Source organism: Molothrus aeneus, chromosome 13 (genome assembly GCF_037042795.1).
Source record: "Molothrus aeneus isolate 106 chromosome 13, BPBGC_Maene_1.0, whole genome shotgun sequence".
In the NCBI taxonomy this organism is placed as follows: Eukaryota; Metazoa; Chordata; class Aves; order Passeriformes; family Icteridae; genus Molothrus; species Molothrus aeneus.
Genome location: NC_089658.1, coordinates 10,604,488 through 10,629,342, shown reverse-complemented (window position 1 = coordinate 10,629,342; position 24,855 = coordinate 10,604,488). Strand labels below are relative to the sequence as shown.

The following is a 24,855-nucleotide window of genomic DNA, read 5'->3' as shown; positions in this document are numbered from 1 at the left end:
ACTTCCTTATAAATGTGAGTCTTTACAATTGAAAAAGGCCCCCTAATATTATACTGCTTTTAAATTCACTTCTATTGCTTAGGAAATTTGTCTGATTCTTCAGGAACTTTAAGCAACTTAAATACATGAATTTCCATTTCATCCTCATTCACTCAGCCCAGAAACAACAAAATAGCAAATCCTCTTTTTCTGCCTTATTCTGCAAATTAGCTTCCAAAAGAAATGCAGAAGTTATGGTAAAGTCACAACCATCATACAGTTGAAAAAATAAAAAAGAAAATAGTAGCAGCGTGAAATAATCATTGCCATCGTATTTCTACAGAACGGTGAATTCTATTGGGTTACTGACACAGAACCCTTCGTAAAAGATTTTTAGATGTCTGTTATGTAAATGTTGAAAATCAAGCTAAAGTTTTAGCCTTTTTTTTCTTTTTTTTGGCATGAGATATGGGAATGAAGATATTGTAGCATGACAATAACTTTTTACAAACTCTTCCTTCTGCACCATTTTTTCACTATGCTAAATAAACATCTGTGATCCACATGAAGAGAAGCTGGTGGTCTCACAGAAAAAAAAAAAGCTTCTATGAGTCTGAGGTCTGTCATAAAATCAGTATATTTTGAGGCCCCAGTGCACACACTCCATCCACACTCACCCATGTCCAGCCTGGGACAGGAGCAAGAAATACATTCCATTTTAGAGCAAGCCAGACATTGCAGAACCACTACTGTATTTATTGCCTCCTAGAATCATTAATAATTTACCATCTTTTTTTTTTAAAAAAGCAGCACTGGAGCTGCATCACTGCATTCTGAGCAAGTTCTAGGTATTCATACAGTTGTTTGTTTTCCTTTATCTCTTAGTTCAGTCCTGAGTTTCAGCCCCACTGGCCTTTTGTAAATCCCTGAAGATAGCTAGATGGAATGGAACCCAAGGTTTTATTAAGCTACAAAAGAAAATAAATTATGCTTAAGCTCATGTGAATATTTAGAATTTTTTCCAAACACAAGGATAAATGTGCAGGACTTGTGATGAGATACAGGAAAAAACAATTCCATGAAAGGGCCACTTATGCCCAGAGAGAACATTCAGAAAGTTGATGGGGAAAAAAATAAAGCAGATGACAATGTCAGGGCCTTAAATACCCACTTGCCTGTCCACCAGGGACAGGACAGAGCTCTCGTGGGAAGTGCTCACACCTTTCGCACAAATTGAAATATTCCTGTCTCTCTCAGTTCCTTCTGGGTTTTCTGCTGGCACAGCCCCCGAGCACAGGGGGCAGCCAGATGCAGCCCTGGCTCCTCACCCTGCTGCCCCAGAGTGTGGGGAGGGCTCTGTGGACTCAGAGCTCGGTGGGCACTCGGGCAGGGTGCCCCAACCATCCTCAGCTTGGTCCTGCTGCTCCCTGGAAGGAGTCCCTGCAGCAGGGTGGGGATGGAAGAGACCTTAAAATGTTTTATAGTCCAGGAATGTTTTCTTAAAAGGTGCTGCTAGAAGAATGCAGTCATCAGCTGAGCAGTTACCTGTACAACTTTCTGACATGATTTAACTACCAAAGGCACGGGAGACTCCTCTTGCCCCTCACCAGGCTCCCTTTTAATCACAAGAGGTGCATTAGGGTGAGCAGAAAAGCCAGGAGATCTGGTAAGTGGCTTTACAACCCTGATATTTTTTCTCCATTGCTTTACCAGGAATCCAGACCTTCATGAAGAAAATTGAAAGCTCCCATTGGGCTCTACTGGGGACAGAACCAGACCCTCCCAGCCTGGCATGAGAGCAGCCAGAGGAAATGTGGGCACCTCACAGCTCCCTCCCCACTGACTGTGGGCACGAGAGGGTGTTTGCAAGTCTGGGAACACAGCATAAAGCTTCTCTAGTGCAGACAGTGATTAAAAGTCTCAGCTGTGGAGGAGAGATTCTTCCAAACAAATCCTTTCCTGTTGGGAGATATTTATTTTTTTTCTTAGCAGACATCAGAACTCTCTCATTTGCAAATGCATGTACAAGTCTCCAGAGGGAAGTTTGAACTTATCCTTAAATTACTGAAAGTTTATTATTATTATTTTCTCATGGAAAAAGTCACGGATGTCTTGTAATCCCTCATGTTCCCATCTTTTATAATTAAATGCATCTTGACCCAGAGAAAAGCTTGGGAGCCCATTAGAATAGGAGGTGAAAGACAATTCTGAAACAATTTACAAGATGTTCTTTCCTTCCAGACTTCAATGTTATGACTCACAACTGGGTGCTGGAAGTCCCACCAGAGCAGCCAGGAATCTATACATTCAGTTTATGAAGTTCCTAGAGCAGCAATGGGCTTTTTCTATGTTTCACAAAGTGATGCAAAACACTTGGTGTCAACAGAGCTAATCTGCCCCATATCTTGGTAAGCGCTGCTCACTCTGGGGTGCAGAATCTGACAGCACACATCGGTATTTCAGAACCACAATATCAATATATTTTTAGGGGATGGAAAGAGAAATGGTAGAGGCTGGGAGGCAAGCAGTGTGCCAAAGAGCTTTGTCTCTTCTGTAAAATGTCTTATGTGCTTTCTTAGGGCCTTATCCAATGCCTGTTGAAACTAATGGGAATCCCTGCAGGGCTTTAGCTTTTACACTGATGTACGCATCTTTATCACTTCTGCAATTACATTCTTGTCACATCTGTGGGCAAAATGGCTGTGAGAGGCTCTGATACATAAAATACATCTATGAGAGCTCTGCCAGAGGAGTTTGCTTTCCTGGCTTCTGCATGGTGGTGTTCAGTGCCTTGGTCAAGCAAGCAAAGAAGATTCTTCCTTTCTGTCTCTTAAAAAGACTTGAGGGAGACACTATAAGACAGTGACTAACAGGACTATAGCTGACTACACCAAACATGCTCATGCCAATGATATTCTGTGCCTGGATGGCAAGTAACTTTGCTCACTTTACCATAAAAATACAGTCACATCAGCTGCCCTGGTGTCCTGAACCGCCTGCACTGCTGTGCAATGCCAGGGCTGGACACACTTTGCCCTGCAGAGGAAGTGCCCCCTGCCCAAATGTGTGTGGGATGGCTGGCAGCAGGTATCACGAGCCCAGACCCTTACAGAAAACAGATAAAGCCACCCAAGAACACAGGCTGCTCTACTTCAGTGTTCAAGGAACATCCTCCTCTTGGGGCAATCCACCAACCAGAACGTAACGCTAAGAAAGATTACCTCATCCTGTACACTGATTTAACAAAAAATGCATTATTTAATTATTTTGGAAATGCATGATAGACTCATTTAAGATGAGTGTTTTGGATCTCAGTTGGTACTGCCTGTGGAAGAGCTCAGGATGGAGCTACCACTGACCAGGTTCCAGTGAGTTCCAGAAGTGCCATGGCAAACATTCCTGCATTTGGTTTGGGTTTGCTGTGGTTAAAGAAGCCTATGCAGAGGCTCAGAATTAGCATCAGAGATTATGGGTACTATGTAGGTGAGATCTTATCTTAGTGATACGACAGCTTGTGGAAATTGTGTAAATATATCAAGTTACAGTGCACACAAAAGCATTTCACAATTATACCAGATATTTAGACAGTTGATCCCTCAGACAACAAATTCAAGTGATACAAGCTCCTAAAACTACATGAAACAAGACTCTGCTTTTTTGCCAAATTAGCTGGTAAACTAACACAACAAGCTTTATCTTGTTCTTATTAGCCCACCTGTCTTTGCTCCTTTAATGTCAGGCTTTAAAGAGGAAATAAGTACTTAACTGATACTGTCTCTTCAAAGGAAATATTTGCTTCAGTTACCTTGCATTTTTAATGAGATTGTTTAGTCACAGCTTGGCATCAGTTCATAGTATGCACCATATCAAAGCTTTCAGGTTTTCAAAGCACAAAAACACGTCAAGTAGTTTGAGCCAGCAAAAGTGAAATTCTTCCTGGTTGGCATAAAATCATGGAGATGTTTAACTCCTGTCCTTGGTCAGTGCAGAGACAGAATCAACAGGAGAAAGTTATTCCTTTAATAGCAATCTCTGTGCCATTTTCTGGGGCCTGTTTACAGAAAATTCTCTGCAGTTCAGATTCAGCTGAGGAACCACCCAACCAACTACAATTTGCTCATGTTTAGGATGAGGGCAGGAGCTGCTGAAGTGGCCTCAGCACACCAAGGAGCCTGAATTTACTATTATGTCATGCTAGTGAAAACTTAATAATAATGTAACCCTAGGTGGCCTCTTTTTTTAAAGGGGACCATAAAAGACACTGTATCTTTATTTGCTCTTTGTTTCCTTATAGGCCCCAAATCAAACATTTTACTTTGTATGGCTCTGACTCAGCACACAGTACACACATCTTTGACAAGCAGGGCATCTTTTGTACACAAAGACACAAGTCCTGAGAATATTTACTGACTTAAACCAAAATTACAGCTCCAACCACCATCTCAAACCCTCTCACAGTGCACGTGTAAGCAGGTGACCTGCAGTTGAAACATGAAGTCTTGCACTCAAAACTTTTTTCTTTTTTTAAAAACCCACTCATTAATATTTTACATCAATACCCATATTCAAAACGCATTTTTTCTAAGTCTTGCCCCTTCAGTAAACACCAGAATGGTTTTATAAGGCAAATGATAAAAAGTACTAGAAGATTTACAGAATGGCAAAAGCACCCCCCTGCCTTTACACCTTGCCATTCAAAGAACAAAAGCTGCAGCAGCAGCTGAAGAGGGCACCCTCCCTAGTAAGAAACATTTTCAATTTTTTACCTAACTTTTGTATAGAGTTTCTGTGGCAAACACACACATGTCCAAGAGCCGCCCCCTGCCTCATTTCCTCTGGAGCAACACTTAGCAATGTTCATCCTCCAGTGATTGAATGAGGTGTGGAACAAGCACATTTAGGAGGGAACTGCTAAAGGAGCTTTCAAAGACAAAATGAATGTACAGGTAGAAAAGCAAACAAGACTCCCTTAGACACAGCAGCCACTGCAAACCTGGGCTGTTTCTGAGAAGCTTCATTTTGTTCACTGCCACAAGTGCTGGGAAGAAATGTACCCTGACATCCTCCTTCCCCCAGAGGGAAGGCAATACACTCAGCAAATGGCATGTTAGAAAGGGTGAATAGAAAATAAATAAAATAATTGCATATGAATACACAAGTGCCTAAAAGAACAGTAATGTCTCAATACCCTACGTAGCAAATAAAGTGCTAAAGAATGTCAGAACTGCTAACAAAAGAGGTTTCTCAATAAAAACCCACCAGTTTCAGGGTACTAGAGTATATTACTCTTGTATCACTCAGAGCAAACAGATTGTTGCTTTTTTTTAAATCAACAGGCAATCCTGGAAATTTAGATCAATAAGCTCCACAGTTATGCCCAGCTCAGAGGCCAAAATGGTAGAACCAAAATAGCATCAAGCCTGGAAAAAGATTATATAAAAACCAAAGAAATGTTCTGCACAGTACCCATGTTCCCACTCAAGTTCTTTGAGCAGTATATTAGTGTACAAAAAACCCAGCAAATTCTGGATGCTGTAGTTGTAACTTTGAAACTACAAGAACACAAAGGGGATGCACTAGAAAGAAACCATGGGTTAACTGAAGATACCACCAGAGATTAAAAGGGAGGAAACAAAACCAGAGGATTAAATGCACAATTCTCACCACGTAAACAAGAATGTGTTGTGTATAATTTTGCACCAGTATTTGTTTTCAACACTTCATTTACCAGTGGCTCCACAACACCAGCCTGGCTCTAGGGAAGGTGCACTTTGCCTACACCAGCCCACAGAGCAGCTCCTCTCCCTCCCTCTGCCCACAGTGACCAGGCTCTGGGAGGATGAGTGCAGTGGCCTGCAGGTATGGCACAGCGTGGCCATTCCCATGCAGCTCAGGACACTTTCAGCAGCCTCTCACAAATGCATTAGCCATTAGCTCCTAAAGCTCCTCCAGTTTGTTTAATGGTGTGTGATAGAAAAGCTTAGGAAAACAGCAGCCAGAGAGATTCACATTAAATAATAGACAACTTGACCTGCAGGTGGGATGGGCTCAGCCATGTGGCTGTGTCTTAATCAGTAGAAATCGGCTTTCAAACTCCTGCCTGTTGTGTTGTCTTTTCTAACTGATTTTTCAAGGCTGAAATGAATAAAGTCTTATGCTAAAATGGCTTTGGGGCTTAATTTAACATGCACTTTTATAACTGATGAAGCTAAAAGCAATAATGTGTAGCAGACGTGGCAGTGCATTCCCCTCTGTCCCCCCACTTCACAACATCCACCAGAGAGTGTCCTGATGGCTGCACCCACCCTACCTTGCACTTTTGGGAAATGAATGGCAATTCAGTAGCAATAGACTGTCTGGAGCAGCAACCCAGACCTTTTGCTAGTATGTAAATATGCTTGTAAGTCAGTTATCTTACTCTGTAAATAGTGGGCAGCCCAAGGCCCATTGGGCTCTCCTGCATGCCAGGCTCTCCCCTTGAGCAGGGACTCACCCAAGGTTACTCCTCCAGGCTGAGATTCCTTCCTGCATTAGAGCCTCAGCGAGTGGCTAAGAGCCTGCTGAGCTTCACTAACATTGCATCTCAGCTGGGCTGTGCACACCTGATCCTTGAGACATAAACCACTGACCCAGTCCGTGCCTAGACTGACCCAGACTCCTCTGCACAGGAGCAGTCTGCACCTCCTGACTCAATGGGTCTCCCTGACACATCTGATTTATGCTGCTCTCTATGCACTAAAGAATCAAGTGTACCTTGCCATCAAATCTTGTTAAACCACTGTCACATTTGCCACTGAACTTTGTTGACTCCCTGTATCAATAAAAGATGCGGCTCCTCCTGCAAGTGCCTCACTCCATCTGGGACAGCTGACAACCCCAAAGGTCTTAGAGAACGCAAACACAAAAAGTACAGAAAATGTTTTGCACTGATTTAGGTAGGCTCAGATTTCTAACCTGTTTAGTGGTAATTTAGGCAGCATTGTTAACTTCCAAAGCCAGCTCTTAGAAACACTTGTGTGTGTAGCCTCAGGAGGATCTAAGCCTTGTGTTGTAAAGAACTGAAAAACCTCCTTCAGGCAAACAGAAGTATTTCATTTCCAGGCTGATGCCAAAGAAATTCCAGATTATATGTACACAGAAGAGTCAGGATCTCCCAGGGAAGCCAACCAATATTATTGCCTTACTTACTATTATTCATTACTGCATTATTCATTCTGTGATAGAGCCAAGGACCCAGCCCTATGTCAGAGCTCATTCAGGGCTGGGCAGCCACACAGGCAAAAGCCTTTAGCCTGGCCAGTTCAGTTAGTAAAGTCACTCAGCCATAGACACTGCTGAATAATCCTCCTCAACCATAAACTCACCTTTTAACTCACTGTAACAGTGCTGCCCATGTCACAAACTAAAATAAGTGACTTCTGGATTACAGTATGGGGAAAGAGTTAATTAAAGCCTTGCCAAGTCACCCAAACCCAAATGTCTGAGTACCTGTAAGCACAAAAGAGGTACCACCTCAAGAAGCACTTCCATAGACCAGCTTCTCCAAAATCCTATTCTCTGTCTGTCCCTGGGCCGCTCTCTTTTTTGAAACACAGCTAAATTAGCAGCAAGTGGCATAATAAAGGGCAGGAGACAGTAGGCATTACTCAGGCCTCTAATTCTTGGTGACACTCATAATGATACATCAGATGGTTATAATTCTTTTTAAGGCTCTGTTCACATTAAATCATTTTTGCAGTGCTGCTGCATTTCTGGTAACACACTCATGAGCACACTAAATCCACTTCAATTCTCCCCCCATCAGACCACACCACACTACTAATTACATTTATTTGAACTTTTCTGTAAGTACTTTTCTTACCAGATAACTCATCTCTTCAGCTTGAAAAATTGCTTTCATCCCTCAATGACATTTTTTTCTCTACAATGAAGAGTTTATTCTACCAGTTTGCTATGCAAGCAGATTTAGAACTAAAAAGAAATTAAAAAGCAGCTGCATTTCCTAAAGTTTTGATCTGTTTTTAGATGTATCTCCATAGCTGCCAGTCCACAGAGGAAAAAAGGTTACCCATGGCACATATTCAGAAAAAGTGTGTGGTGTGTGCTCTGCAGTATTCAAAGGAGACAGAGCTTGAGGTCTCCCCCCAGTCAAAGCTGAAACAGAAATTTTCAGACTTTTTTTTCCTTCAGCATCTTCCAAGCCCTTGGTTTGTTATTTCTCATGTGGGGTGTACTGCTCATTCCATACACTCCGGTCTGCTCCCTCCTCTCCATCTACTTTCCATAGCATTTCTGTTCATTTTCTCCAGCCTCACTTTCCAATTTTCATTTTCCTTCCCATCTTTCAGAATACTCTCATCTATTTGGGTTTGTTTCCTTTTTTATAAGCACAGAGTCCTTCCTTCACTGTCCCTGCCCACACTGGGAGCTTTACCAGGGCAGCCTGGCACAGGAGCCCTGGGAGATCCGAGCACCTTCCAGGGGGAAGAGGTGACAGTGCTTTGGTGACTGCTCTGCTGACAGTGCTTGAGTGTGACTGGCTTCCCATTTTCACAGCAGGCCACTTTCCCTTTGCACTGGAAGGCCTCCTGCAAAGCTGAAAACTGCATCTTTTAGGGTTGTATAGACTGAAAAACCTCAAATATTTTCTGTGGGATAGAACCCTAACTAAGGGCTCTATTCACCAGAAATATGATGCCATGGACTTCCACAACCCAGCATGTAGGCAGACTGCACTTGATAAATGTGTGTTTATCATAGCTGCACAACTCAGCTCTGCTTTTCCAACCTCCTTTTCCCTTAAGATTGGGAAGATAAAGGTCACATTTTAAAAAGACAGGCCTTTAAAGCTATTTTTAAGTGCTAACAGCTAAACTCTCTGTGTGAAAATATCCCATCCTTTTCTATTAAATTAGGCTGCATTAAATCAACATATTTTTAAAGAACTGGTACATTGCTGACAAGAGCTTAAAAACTATTTAGTTACAGTGATACACAGAGGGTAAAAGAAAACTTCTGCTACTGAAAAAGGAAACCCCAAAATACTGAACTAGAAATTCTAATATGGGTATGCATTCAGATCATATTCCAACCAAAATTCCTGTACTAATTAGAGATTGATTTTTACAAGGCTTCAAATCCTCTGTGCCTCAGGGCTAGCTAGGTTACAGAACTACCAGTTTTCTCTCTCTTACTCTTTAGACAAAGATTCATTTTCTGCTCAAATCAATACAAACAATCTGTTGCACTCCAGCCAACTCTGCACCTTTCAAACTCTGCACACTCATACTCCATTTTAAAGATACCCAAAAGTCCTCACCAGCTCCTTTTTCATTTCAGCAAAGGCAGCACTTTGGAGTGTCACAGAGCAGAGGCAAAGCCATCCTCACCCTTGGGGGATGGAGCAGAACTTGTATCTTCCCTACTCTGTACCCAGTAGGACAATTGGGCTTACATTCACCATCTCTGCTGCCCCTTTTACTAAAACAAGGTGTGTTTCTTCTCAACATGTAAAATGTGCTCAAAGATTTCCTTATTCTTTACTTATTCCAAAATCTCAAAGAACAAAACTGCTACCATTACTCAAGAGGTGGTTTTTTAGTTTCTTAAGGGAATGTTTGCTTGGTTAAAAGGCCATCCTAATCTGCTATCCCTCCTTGTTCCACTGGATATCTCCTGACTTTCCAGACAAGGAATACAAGGCCAGTAACTCTATTCTCCTGACTGCCTTGGGTTCTGGCAAAGAGCAGCTGAGAAGAAAGACATGTTACATATCCATGATTAAAAGATAACTGATAACCACGATCCAGATGTTGGTCTCTGCTGGCCAGCACACAGTGCAATTATTATTCCATTTATAGAAAGAGATGTTGTCCTGCCTTTTCCTGCTAACCAAAAGGTCTTCCACAAAATGCTCAAATACTCTGAAGAGAGGCATTCAAAACAAGGAATGAAGAGGGAACTAATCATATTTCCTCCACAATTATTGCATTATAAAAAGTTAACATGGCCTCAGCCCCAAAGCGTTACCCAGTCCCACAAACTCCAGGTTCACCGTGTCAGGGTGAGCTGGGATCTCCCTCTGCAGCTCACCACTGGCTCCCACACAGTGCTGCCTGTGGACAGCACTGCAGCACCCAAGTGAAAAGCAAGCAAAATGTGGGCTGGGAGAGAGGTGAGAGCAGCCCCTTCACACCCACAGCCCAGGGCGGCTGCTAACGAGGTCAGTGGGAACAGACACAAATTGTTTGAGCCAAATGAAGTCCAATGGGGTTATTAAAGCTCTTCTCTCTCTGAGCTTGACCTTGGAAAAACTTCCAAATTTGTTTAAAGAACTGAATAGTATTCTAATTCCCTGTGTTCCTGACAAAGAGCAGGACAGCCAAAGCATAGGCTCTCTTTTGGGGTTTTTTGGCTGGTCAGACTCTGGACTGGAGGAAAGGGAGGGAATAAAAAGCTAGTGAGGCTGAAAGGCAGAAAGTTGTCAAAACAGTGATTGTATAAAAATTATAGTTACCAGGCTGAAGAATGACCCACAGCCTTAACAAATGTATCACGACAATTTTAACTGTTTGACATCTGGCTATCTGACTACAATATTTTCATAATTTGTTTTAATAAATTGTCAGCTTATTAAGTCCAGTCACAAATTATACCAGCTTGTAATACATTTTGGCTAAAAGTATCCACAATTCCATAAAGAAATACTAGTGAGAGAGATTAGAAATACTTGAAAAAATCTGACAATCACTATGAGAGAAAGCCTGTGAAGTGTATAACTTTACACCGTCTACTCCGACTCCACACACTAATACATTATTTATCTTATTTTTCAGCTGTGGACAGGAAAATATATAAACTGCTAATCCATTATATACAGCCTGTTCCCTTGGGTAGTTCTAAACAATGGGAAAACAGAACTTACAGAACTTGAAAAATAACTTTTTGTATACCAACATTTCAATTTACTTTAAAAAATGCTTCTTGCAGCCATAGAATCACTATGTATGTAGTGGTGATTTGTTTATTTACTATCATAAAAAGTAATAAAGATGAAGTGTTGTGGCTCCTATTAACATCACAGTTTTATATTTATACTGTGCATGTCATTTCAAGCATTAGTGGAACTTGACACAAATGTGATTTTTCCAGTTCTCATGCATTTTCTCCTTTCTCCGTCAACAGTTTTCTATTTCCTAAAATATACAATATGCAGCAATTTCTGCTTTGATTAAATAATCTGATTTTAATTTTTTCCTCCTATTATAAACACTGCCTGTTCCCACATAACAGTACCATCATTTATTAGACAGAAAAATATTTACAGTCAGATCATTCAAACAAAACCCCAAAATTAATACAGAGAGCTACCCATGAAGTTGTTCCTCCTTAGAGTGCCTTTTTTTTCCCCCCCCATAAAGCCTCAAATGAGTTTGACTCCTTAAGGACAGCATAGATCCACCAAACTTCAGATAATTATCAAGTTTCTGGTCCCAAGCTATCACAGATTTTAACAGTGAACATTTACAGAAGTTTTGCATGGCCCAAATTCATATTTTTATGACACGACTCTTAGAAACAACTGCACTATTTTGGCTGAAGATTTTGCACAAAACCAAACAGAAACACACACTACCCCTGAGGCAGACCCCAGACTAATTAAAGTCAGTGCTTGAAATCTGATAAAATAACAATAAAACAAAATAAAAAAAAACCCAGAGCTTACTAGTGTACTGTGTCAGGAAACATTTACAGCAGTGAGTCTAAACACCCCACCACAAAATAAATTCCTACCCAATTACGTTTGCTTTGGCCTCTGTTAATTTAATGCAATTTCAGTTGGATCTTGGTGGTTTCAGCTTTGTCAGCTCTATCAGGCTTCCACAGCAGGGCAGGAAACCAGGTTGATTTGGATGAGCTGCACAGGAGCAGCACAGGGCAAACCCTGGCTGCCCACCCATGGGCACTGCCCCTGTCCCAGGGAGCTTCCCACACTGCAGGAGCAAAACTCTGAGTCCAGAGAAAACCCTCAGCCAGGCACACACAAGTGGGTGTGATACAGAAAGACTGCAGGGAAAAAAGCAAGGATTTTACCCTTCCATTGTTTCAATTAAAGAAAAAGAATAAAGAAACATAAAAGGACAAAAATCATGATCTACATCAGAGTTCTCTAATGGAGCAGAAGCTTCTGGTACTGCAAAAATATCTCAGAAATTATAGTTTAAGAAATAAAGCTCATTCATTAACTCATTTCCTCAAGGCAGTATTTTCTGAGTATCCCCCTTTCTCCCCTTTTACTCACATGACATTATATAACTACTTCATTACTGGTCTAATTTAAGACTTAGAAAGTGAAGCTTTGGATAGCAATGCAGTCACCATTAGCTAATTTAATAGCAAACTCTTGCAGTAATTGTAATTGAATTTCAGCCACTTTCCAAATTTGCTTTGTTATTGTCTGTATTTGAAGAACTAAAATTTTACAAATTATTTTTAAAAATATTCATATGAATGACTATGCAATATTCCTTAATTTTAAAATACAGATTTTTAAATTTCATTTTTTGACTCAGAAAACTCATCCAGATATCCAAACCATTTTCTTTTAACATTGAATTGCGAAATAGCTCTAAGGTCTCTACTATAAACATCAAAACACCAGAAGGAAAAATTTAATCACTTAAAAATAGATGCTGTAAGTAGCACTTCTATTAAAAATTACAGCTCAGTTGTCTATACAAGCTTTCTAAAAGAACATCACAAACTACTATAAATCTCAGAGTTTTGTATATTAAGAAATTATATTGCCAGTCTCAAAAAGGCTCTGTTTAAAAGAGGAAAATAAATAGTCTGTGATTTTGTTACAAAGAACCAGCAAATCTTACATTACATACACAACTGAGTAGCTGCAATGTTTATAGAAAGACAGTCATTTAAACCTCCACTGAAAGTACTTAAATCTTTGTTGCTGACAGTTCAGAAGACAGGGAGGAAAAGGCTTTTGCCAGAATCTGATGTTTTAAGAGAGCAAGACATTCCACTTTTGCTAAAACACTGCCTGAGATTGTGTAGAAATATTTACGATTATCAACAGAAAGCATGCAACAAAAGGTGTGGGTGATTATAGAAACAGAAAATTAATTCAGAAATTGTCTTCTCAGCCAGGTAGCATCAGCTTCTGTTTCTGATTTCATACTCCCTAAAGAAACTTTCCATCTCCTAAAGAGAAAACAACACTGGGCTCATGGACATACCACTAACACTGAAAAATTAAAAAAAAATTTGCTGCCCAGAATTCCCCCAAACTGCAAGAACTACAAGAATTTGAAATCTCCTGATGATTTCACCTCTTTTTATCTTTAACTGTACATTTTTCGGCAGAGAGTACAATCACCTATCAGCTTCTCATGCTTATCTGCACAGACAGCTCCTCGTTCCCAGGTACAGCTCCTGTTTTAGTTCAACACCTTACCACTCCAGAAGGCTTCAGGCACCTGCCCATGCAGAGTAACACCATTCCACTTCAGAGGGCTTCAAGCTCTGCCCTTCTTGTTCTTCAGCCCAGCCTTTTATCCCCTCATGCTGATGCCCTGCACCTGTGTGCCCTCTGTTCCCTGTGTGGTTGCTCAGTGCCCCTGGGCACTCCATGGCTCATTGCTGGCAGTGCTGCTCACCTGCTGCTCACAGCTGCACCCACTGGGGATGAGGCTGGGCCAGCCCCACTCCCCATCACCACAAACTGCGTGCCCACACTGTGTCAGTGGGTGACACAGGGAGCTCACACCCAGCTCCACTCCCTGGGTCCTGCTTCACCCCACAGCCCCTTTCCTTCCTCCTCTCTGCTTCCTGAAGGTTATCTGAATGCAGGGATCATCATCTAGAGACTTTCTTTTTTCCTTCAATCAGTGTTTTTCAACTGCAGATTATCTCTACTGCAGCTTACGTGCATGAAAACTGACATACTTAAAATCCCCTTTTCAATAAAATGCATTAGCAAACAAATGTCTATTCATGTAAGGAAATGATGATCATTCTTATTTTGGACATAAACCTATTTTATCACATATAGTTCCATTTAAATCTTACTAATGCTGAATGATTATGGGAAAAATTGGGGTTTTTTAAGTCTTAGAGATTCACATGCTTATAAAACTATTTTGCTTTAAATCTCAGGCCTGGAATAGAGTAAATTTCTACTCTGCTTGGTTAAAAAAGGTATCAGCTTACCAATTCTTCTTCTGCGTACAATAATTTCAAGACAAAATTAGGTTTACTTAATGTAAAGGCTCAAATTACTTTAAAAGACAAGAAAAGGGATGTATTTCACAGCCTTATGTAATCGTTTTTCCTATCAGTTAACTTTCTCTTTAATCAGTTTCTTACTAAACAAGACACTGGCATTTTGCATCTCTTCTTTGTGTACATAAGAACTTCACCAAACTGGATTCAGTTACAAAATGCTGCCTTTTCTTAGCGACATTTCCCTAAAGTGATAATTTTTCATGGCGTGCTCTTGAAAAGTAATCATATAATCTAGAAAATATGCCCTATTTGCAAACTCTTTTGCTCCACTTGCTTCATGGAAAGGAGGAGAGCCCTGTTTTCCAGCAGCAGCTGTGGTTTCCATGTCACTGAGGGGCACAGAGCCTGGCTGTGCACCCAACCCGCTGACTCACCAGAACTGCATTGGCTGCAGAATGCCATTTTTTGTTAGAGCCACATGTGATTGACACAGACCAACAATCTTGGGTACAGGGCTCATGCTAATCAGCCACATACACAAACAAGAGTGCTCAACCCACACAAGTTTATCCAATCTGCATGGCCCAGAAAATAGCTGTTCATATCCAGAATGTTGATTTTTAGGACTATTAACTATTTCTTCTCTACTTTTTTATTTTTTTCTCAAGAGCCACGTTTATTTCCCTGCCATGAAACACCAAGGAAGTTTGCATTTAACAAACCCATCTTCTTTTAATATTAGACTGTAGCACCATTTGATCAAGGAGAGTTTGTTCTCCAAAGCAGCTAAGACACCAGCAGCCTTCTTCCATTCAGCTGCAGACGACCCTAATTCTGACAGAAAAGCAGGTCTTTGACATCTCATTAGCAATGTGGAGATGCCTGAAGTTAGCTGAGACTGTACAGCAAATTTTTAAAAAATCCAGCTGTTGTTCATTTCCTGAACTTCTCTCTATTCAAATAGCAGTGAAAGCATCAATGTGTCAGCTGAAAGGTTAATGCCTCATCAAAAGCAAGAGCATTTGTCACACTGAGGTGGATCATCAAAAGCAGCACTTTGCTGCTGTTTTATCCAGAAAATGTTATCTCCTAAATCAGGACTGTGTACATGTTTTAATTCAGTACGTGAAAAAAATTAGCTAATCTTGAACAGGAAGAAGAGATATGTATCATGATGCACATTAAAAAGTTTGAGATTTTTTCAATACAGTAAGCTGTGGGAGTCTGCAGAGCTTCTCCAGTATTTTATAATGATTTAGGACATGGTTTAGAGGTATCCACTCTTGCAGCTACCAAAAACTGTTCAAATACTGTTCACTTTCCAAAGGAAGGGTATCAGTAAATTGAGTGTCATGAAGGAATAGTTTGCACAGAAGCACCGAAGCAGTCTGAGCCAGAAAGTTTGACTGAACTCTCAGCTTTAGTTAAGCTATGCCAGAAATAAATGGGAATAAACAAACAGATTAGGCAAAGAAGGCAGAAGAAAGTAATAAGAGTCATTAACGTAATCTTCACTTGAGGAATGGGACAAATGTAAACTGAAAGGGTCTCTGTGTGCAACAGAGACTATAAAAAGAAGACGGTTTGGTATTAAAACTGTTTTGTGTAGGTTTTTGAAGAAAAAAAAATATCCAACTAGCCATCCAAAAACTTTACACCTGGCCTGTGCACAGGTTTGGTTCCATGAAGAGGAATAAAGAAATTCCTAAACCTCCCCTAGAGCTTGGAAACTGGGGCCTTTGGGCTTTGCAGGAAAAGTGAACAATGGTAGAAAGATCAGAGCAAACAGCATTTTCCCTGCCAGAGTCTCAGCCATGGCCTCAGGAACTCAGCCTTTGCCATGGGTTGGGAGATTGCTGTGGCAGCACAGTCGCCTCCTTTCACAGCCTGAGCCCAGGAACCACAAGGGCCCTGCAGAGGGGGAAACCTCAAACTGGCAGTGTCTAATTTGGTTTTGTTTATGTTCCTATGTTCCCCATTGATCTGCACAGGGCTTAGAATCAACAGCTAAGGCCAGCAACCTCCCCAGTACAAACTGCAGAGGCAAAATAATCTCAGAATAATTCTTCCTGCTCCAAATCAGAGAAGACAATCAGATCCAGCAGCTGGCACTGCTGGAAGCGGCCCGAAAGCCCACTTGTCACAAGGCTCTGCACAGAGATCAGTGTGTGTTTCAGTCTGGTGCTGCAGGCTGGCATCTCTGTTGATCACAGCAGAGGCTCTCCCAGGTTTTTGAATAAAGCAGAACAGGCAGCATCCATGAAGGCAGTGCATCAACCCCATAATGAGGTGAAACAGGTTCTCAGTAGAACAAGTGTCATGGGGAGGAGAGAGAGCAGAAGAACAACAATGTTGAAAGCAATCCTTTGGGAACACTTTAACCCCCAGGTGACTTCTACCAGAATCTCTAATTGACAGATACACTGACTTCAAAACAAGACACGGATGTCTATCCTTTAACAGGGACAGGGACTGAATAGCCTGGACATGCCACATGGGAAATATCTGACACTCACTGAGATGTGCCCCACTAGAGAAGCATTCACAAGCTCCTCAGGAGACCAAAGCACACTGTATCTGCACAGTAAGACATAATCCTGCTCTCACCACATCATCTCATTTTTTCCACAAATCTTAGACTCTTAACAGCTTTCTATAAATTCCAATACAGAAGGCACAGCACATCCAGTGGTTAGAAAAGCCCCTTTGTATTTGCTTAAAAGGAAAACAAGTCAGTTAAGAAAGGCAAACCAAAATATCCTGCTTGCTGATTTTCCATTAGATACTTGTGGGACTACCCCAGGTCTGTGACCAGGCAGCAAGTCCACCAAAAAACACAAAACATTTTGGAAGGTCTTCCCTTCCTAAATAATGATACTGCAGATTTCAATGCTGTCAGCCTAATTTACAGGATACAGGTATTGGTTATTCTTTGAAACAGGAGCCCTTCATACACAGGGCTTCATCTCACAGAGAAATCAGACTAAGAAATCTTTCTAGTGGTACAGATCACACTGCCTTTATGGAGCCCCTGGAAGGCCACATTCCTTCTCTTGTCACTTAAGAAGAAATTCATTCATCACTGAGCAAAGCCCAGGCACCAGATAACGTGCTTTTCCAGCACATGGTGTGTGCATTTCCAGCCAGCAGGAGCCTATGCACCAAGGTATGACCATCATTTACCAGATGAATGCCCAGTATTTGCATGTGAACCAGGGTTTTTCACATTATGGAACAGCAAATGGACTTTAGCCCTTTCAGAAAAGAGCAGTGAAATACTGGAACAATTTAACAAGTCCATGGTTTGCTGCCTGTGGGTGTCCCAGATCCATGAAAGCATGGACACCTGATGCTGCAGCCTTGTTCCTGAGATGTACACAGAGCTTCTCAAAGTAATTCTCCTCCCCCAGCTTCACCTTGTTCATTCAGGATTCAGAGGCACTGATGTATAATACTGTAATCTTTTCTATTTGCTCTTTTTCCAATAAATTTTTTTCTCAATGCTAACAGGAATTTATTTTTAAGACAGTGGCAATGTAGGGTAGCTTGCACAGTGCACGGGTTGGCATGACCAATTCCCATGCTTTCAGCACTGCCAGGAACAAGTGCCATGGCTAAACAGCCAGGAGGGATCTCTGTCAGCAGCTGGAAAAACCTATCACACACTGCTACTCTCCAATAAAAGACCAAGGTAGCAATCAAAGGACTGCATCACCTAATTGCAGCCACAGCCCCCTCCTTAACTGATGTTCCATCCATACCTTCAAAGGACACTCGCACATCATGGATTTTATTGCACTACAAAATACTTGCCTTGTTCGTTCCTAGAAGTTAGAAGTGAAAGGAAAGAATAAACCAGACCAATGGCTTTGGAAATACATTTTGACTTCAAAAGGGCATTTGTACGTTGGTAGCTTCCGAAACAGCAAGAAAACTACAAACAGCAGGAGGCTGGGAAGACAGATAATTCTGGGGACAGACTGCAGAGTAAACAAATAAAAATTAAGCAGCTATATTTTTCATGTTTCTTTAAACCAAAGTTTCATCTTTACTAGTTGCCTCCACAAAGGATTAATCATAACAGAAACTGTCTGCTGTCATTGAAGTAAGGAAATAATAGAAGTGAGAGGACACAGGAGGATCAGAGGCCATGAGCATTTTAATAGAGCTTTGAAAATTCTATGAGGAAAAAACTACTGGTTGATAACATATGGTTTCACTTCAGAGATTCAAATGTTGGCATTGAAAACAAGAAAGGAGAGGAAGTATGTCCTATAACACGAGTATTTTTGTTGGAATAGTCAGTAATACATGGCAAGTGGCATAATAAGCTTCATTAGTACTTCCACAGCCAGAATCTCTTCTTTACCCATGCAAGGCAATGCACAGGGGCTGAGAGTGGTAAAACAAACACTCAGCTGTTTCAGCAGAGTTTGGTTCAAGCTAAGTCACCAATAAAAAGAAAGAAACAGATTTTTCTATACATCTGCTGTCTGGGTGATGTTTCTCTGAGACTTAATCTACTAACTTTGTGGACAAAAACAAGTTTTTTCTACTGTTAGCTCTGCAAAACCAATATAGCCATGGCTGAACAAGCTGGAATTTTTATTACTGGCAATGAAGTAAAATTCAGACAGAAAACAGCTTGATTGTCAAACCCAAATGTGTGAGTTAGAAAGACTGCTGCTAGAAAAATCACCTTCTGACTTGTAAACTTAGCAAAGTTTTATCAGAGGGAGATGGACAGAGCACAGGCTCTCCTGCTCTGGTTTTCAGTTACCTCTAGAAAGATTTCTGCTGTAGGGTTACAACCCTCTGCCCTTTCTGCCAGGCCTCATCCACCACCCACACCTGCAGGAGCAAGGGGCAGAGAGCTGCAGAGTATTCCTGAGGTGTGCTGAGACCATGCTGGATTGCTCAGAGAGGTAAGAGATGGAGAAGGAAAGCTGCAGCAGCCTGGGCAGCCAGGGCTCTGCCCTGCTACACTCTGGGCACTGCCCCCTGAGAGAGAGAGATTCTCCCATCTTCACAAGACCAAGAAGTGCAAGCCTAGAAAAACCCCTTAAAGACTTGCTGACCCCCTGTAAGACTCCTGCTCTCTGACCTCGCCAAGCTTTGGGATTTAGGCTGCTCCTGACAGAAGTGGAGCCCTCACTGCAGGGCTGGGGAGCTGCTGTCCCACACTCTGCCAAAGGCAGCCCTCAGTCAGGCTGAGCTGAGCTGAGCAAAAAAGGCAGTTCTGTGCTCCTTTCTCATCTCAATCTCCTCAGCTTTTTGTGAGGGCACCTACCCAGCAGGATGCAGGTGGTGCCAAAGGGAGCTCTGGGTTTGCCTGAGCACTGGGAGCACTGGAGCTGCATCCCCCCGTACCCTGCACACATCACAGCTCTCCCACTGCTGCTGCCCAGCTCAGCCAGAATAACTCATGTTTTTCTGGGTATTCCTGCTCCACCTCCGCCCTTTAGATACAGCGAGAGATTTCTTCACTGGTTCAGATGAGGAAGACTCAAACTGGAAAAAGCAAATCCCATGAATACAATCCTCTACACCTGGATGTGAGATAAGTCTCTCCTGCCTCTCTGAAAACAAGAGTGTTGCCACTTAGTCCATATTAAAACCTCCTTCTCTATCCAGGAAACAGTTTTTTAATCTCTGCACAGCCTCAGATTGAGCCAAGAACACGGGTTCACCAGCAATCTTTTATGTATCTGACTTAATCCCAATTTAATAACTTAAACCCTAAATAAATAACCTTTTTTTCCCAGGGCATTAAGCCACTCTAAGGTCAGCATTCTGTTTCAAGAGGAGCTGCCAGCCCCTTTATCCATCCTTCAGGGACTCCTTCTTCAGATTATCTGTGGACATTGCCCATTCCAGCAGGGAAGAAAAAATTGTTATGAGAAGATGAAGTCCCAATTTAGACCATACTGCTTGAGACTGTGTTTTTGGATATCTTCCTATCAAGATGTACTTCAGGTTATTCCAGCACTTGCCTTAGGATCCAAGATCTTATCAAAGGAACCTAAGTTTTTTTTAATTTTTAACTATTGTTTCTTTTCTAACTAGCAGACCTAGCATATCAAGTACTGAGGCTACCCTGGGCTTCAGCAGTGCCAGGGCTCCCAGCCCACATCCAGTGGCCAGCAGAGCCCCAGGGAGGAGGCAGAGGCAGGAAGGAAGCACAGGATTGCTCCAGCCAGCCCCAGACAGGAGCACTGGCAATGTTGTGGTTAACTGCTCACCTGGTTTTGTTTCTGAAGGAATATCAGCCAGTGATTTTTTTGCCTAGATTTTTTTTTCTCATCAGCTGATAGCTTCAGTTTGATGCCTTTATTGTTAATTTCCTTTTTTTTACAGTAAATATCTGGGACAGTGGATACCAGTGCTATCATAAGTTATGCCAGCAGACAAGTCATCTATTTCTGAACTAAATTACTTCTAATTGCACATTCAACTCTTGTGCTCTCCTTATGCATAAAGAAGTTTATGTCTCTTTTTAAAGAGTGCATGTCATTACAGGGAGTGAATTGACAGAGAGTTCACTTCCTGACATCACACCACTGGTTTTATTTTATTTTTACATTTGTACTGTGTAAGCATTGAAGTGTACAGCAGCTCTATAAACAAACAGAAAAATATGAGCCCTGTCCCAGTGAGTTTGCATTCCAAGATGGGATTTCTTGTTAGCACTAATTCTTTCCACTTTCCTAAACTAATTATCAAAAACAATTACCAAGACCTGTGCAAACTATGCATGCTGTCTCCTGCTAACACAAATAAGATGTATCATTACTTGGGCTTTTTCCTAAATCCATTTTCCACAATGCAGTGTGACCCTCTCCTCTCTGCCCTCCCCAGCAACACCCTTGGAACAGAAGTTTCCCAACCGAGCTTAATTCCCTGCTTAATTCCAAGCACAGCCAGTCATTCCTGAACATCAGCAATGGCATCTGAAATGCTCAAACTATTGGACTGAGAAACAGTTTTTAGATTTTTTTTATATATTTTCACTTTTTTTTTTTTCAAATATCACATTGATTAAACTTTTGAATAGCACATTGCTTCAGCAAGATTTGGTATTATTTGTGTCCAGAAGAAAAAAAAAACACAGAAAAATAGAAAACTAAATAACCACAACTCAAGTCAAAAAATAAAAAACCTCTTACAATTTAGACAAAGCTAAATAAGAATTTTTAATCTAAAAACCATGTGTAGTCCTTGCACCACAGTTGCTTATCTGTCACAAGGCAGACAAGCTACACTACAGCCTTGACTGACCATTATACATCATTCCAAGTTAACATTTTTCTATTTGACCATCTTATCTTCCTTTATCTCCCTGCCTGAGTGAGGAGACCCACGAGTCACTATGTAAAACATCATTCTAGATCCCAAAAGTCTTTGCCAAGGCACAGTGTGACCAGTCTCAAGGATTTTTCAAAGAGGAATCTGGTGGGTTTAAAGCAATGGCTGGAAATACTGAAGGCCTTTCCCCGACAACTCTCTTTGTTTATCTGTGCTACATTTGCTGCTGCTAAGTTTCTTTGGGGTAATTTCTAATTCTATGATGCTAACCTTCTCTGGGGAAGGATTGTAAAATTTAGAAAGATCTACTCAGTGGCCCTAAAAATCTGCCGTTTGACTAAGAGCAGTTGGAATCAAGAAACTGCTTCTCTAAAGAGAGGGGAATTTCCACACAGCAAGGAAGGGCTGACCCAAAGATGTAACTCCCGAGTGTGAAACAGCATCAAGTGAGTGACATGAAAACAGCAAGGGACTCCTGATCCCAGGGCATATGAGGACAGAGTGGACCACAAAAGACTGAGCTTGCTTAGTTTCTGGTTGGAGGGTGTTTACCCTGAAAATGCAAATGTATGATCTGTGGAACAACATTGTCATGAGCTTCAAAAATTTAACAGCCTAACATTTATAGAGGGCGACACGTTTTGGAAGGATGCTATAAAAAAGGCAAAGAAAATTTAAAGAGCTAAAAAATAAAATGGACACAGTAATTAGAGTTTAGGTTTGTTTTCCATGGACTGAACTGGAAGATGATGAAGCGTAAAGGAAACAACTGCTGAGGTTCCCCAGAGCTTCCCCACAGCACACAAACCTGGGCTCCAGAATGTGAGTGCAGAGACAGGGGAAAGAGGCTTCAGCCCTGAGTCCTGCACATGGCTCTGATTTACTTGCAGAGAGCATCACCTAAATGCAATATCACCCCACCTTCAGTACAAGCTGGATGAGAGTCAGGTCTCTCAGTCTATTCACACACTCAAAAGAAAACAAAGAGGACCAGTTTGTAGCTCCAGATCAGAGTAGGGAGCTCCTGGGTGAAGCTCTACAAGCAAAATAGCACTTGTGGGCCACCTCTCAGGAATGGTCACCAACTCTGCAAGAAAGAACTGATATGAAACATATAAAAGAAACAGTTATTTACATTAGAGACACAGTGAACATGACACCATGAAGAAAATGGGAATTATGGCAGTTATTGGGGGTGTATCTGGAGGAAGAGTAACAATTTCTTTCACTCAGTCCTTGTCAAAAAAAAAAAAAAACTGTCACAAAACCAGCTTGAACTTCAATACTTTGGGAAGACATTGTAAAATTCCTAGTAAGGAGAAAAATCAATTTCCATTTCAGATCAAAGGTCAGTTCAGATCACAACTATTCATGCAGATATTCACTTTACACAGCAAGTATCTGAACAGACATATTACAAAAATAGATGAAAAATGTCTAATTTTTATTATGAAGTTTTGTCTGCACCAGCTGAATCATAGAAGACTAGGAGTCCATGATTAGTGTCATTTATGACAGTTTCTATTCATAGTTAAACAACTAAAATTCATGTCCACAATCTACAAACAAGCAATTTACCCATCAACTGATTGATTATGTTGTGCACTATGAAAAAGAAAATTATTTTTCCCCACAATATTACTTATTTCTGTTAAGCAACACAAGAACACACCTACAATTTAAAATGTCAGTACAGAAAACATTTTAAGCATTGAACAGCACTACAGTTTTGAAAGCTTTATGAAAGATGAAAAAAATTCATTTTTCTAGTACAGCGGATTAGGAGTAAGTTTACTGCATTTTAGCTGAAGTTAGAGAAAAAAAAATTACTGGTTTGTTTATTTGTGTTTGTGTACACATCTATGAAAATACTCCTCCAGTATCAGATTGATTTATAATAATGGGCCTTTAAGGGCTATCGACCTTGCTGCAAATGATTAAGAGTACACTGTGTGTACTAAATAAAGATTTTCAGGGAGACATCTGTTTACTAGCTATGCCTCTTTGTAAGCAGGATTCTGCCATTTCCAGGGTAGTGTTCTGTGCCAGAGGGTGGGACGAAGCTGGACCTTCCTCAAAGACCTTCACACACAAAAATACTTCATGAAAAAACGGCTTCAGAGGAGTTGGTATCAGTTTTGTCAGTGAGAGGAGGACACACACTGTTTGTAACCCCCCAAAATTATAAATATATGCATTCATGAGCATTGGAAACATGACAATGGCAGCTGAAGGTAGGACACAGTGGCAAAAAGAAGAAAAGGGGCTGGAGGAAGAAACTTCTGTTATGTGTGACTGAACAAGTTAAAGAAAAACTACCAACCACTAGGGATGACAATGCCAGAAGGTTAAGCAGAAACAGGCAGTAAAATGGGGGGGTTGGCACAGAAGCAGCTGTGGGGTGACAACATTTCTATCCCAAATTGCCACCATTTGTCATTACAATCAAATTGTCACCAAATCACACCTGATAATTCAGTCTCTTCCATACTTAGTGTATGTATTATTATGCGTACTTGTCCCATACTCAAACATAAATCTGGAATAGTTTAATGAGATAATTATTAACATTAAGTTGGTTCTAAGCAATGCTATCAATTAACTGATACTTCAGCTTTTCTTTAATAATCTGAAGTCACAGACTGCAGAGCCACTTACAGCCTGTTCTGAAGAGCAGTGTCCTATAGCAAAAGGCAAACAAACAGCAACAGAGGACAAAGGCCATTAACAATCATTTATTTGTCCTAATTCAAGGACTGTTCCCTCCTCTGTTTGTTCTACTGCCTAGTCAAGCCTACAAAGTCTTGCTGACAAGAAACAAAATGGTTATCTGCCTTACCTTTACTTCCCAAGGGTTTGCAAATATTCGCATCATGATTTCACACCTCAGCCAAACTATTTCCTGTAAAATCTGTCTGTCCAAAAGAGGTAAAATTCCAAAAAAGCATCAGTGTGGTGGTGGCAGCATTCAGAGTCTTGCAGAGTTCCTTGGAGTGTGGTAGTGTTCACATGGGTTCTTGGATGAGGCAAGAGATGAGAATGTTGACTCCATGTTCAGAAGGCTTGATTTATTATTTTATGATATATATATATTACATTATAACTATACTAAAAAGAAATAGAAGAAGAGGTTTCCTCAGAAGGCTAGCTAAGAATAGAATGGAAAAGAATGACAACAAAAGCAGCTGGCTCGGACAGAGCGCGAGAGCCAGCTCTGCCGTGACTGGTCAGTAAATCTAAACATCTACAGGAGACCAATTACAGATCTACCTGTTGCATTCCACAGCAGCAGATAACCATTGTTTACATTTTGTTTCTGAGGCCTCAGCT

General features: G+C 41.1%; 1 protein-coding gene across 3 annotated transcripts in view; it reads right to left on the bottom strand.

Moving 5' to 3' along the window:
• Positions 1-24,855, bottom strand: part of PDE8A (phosphodiesterase 8A) — a 126,426-nt gene that overhangs the window by 86,391 nt on the left and 15,180 nt on the right. The gene's annotated exons all lie outside the window — the stretch shown is intronic.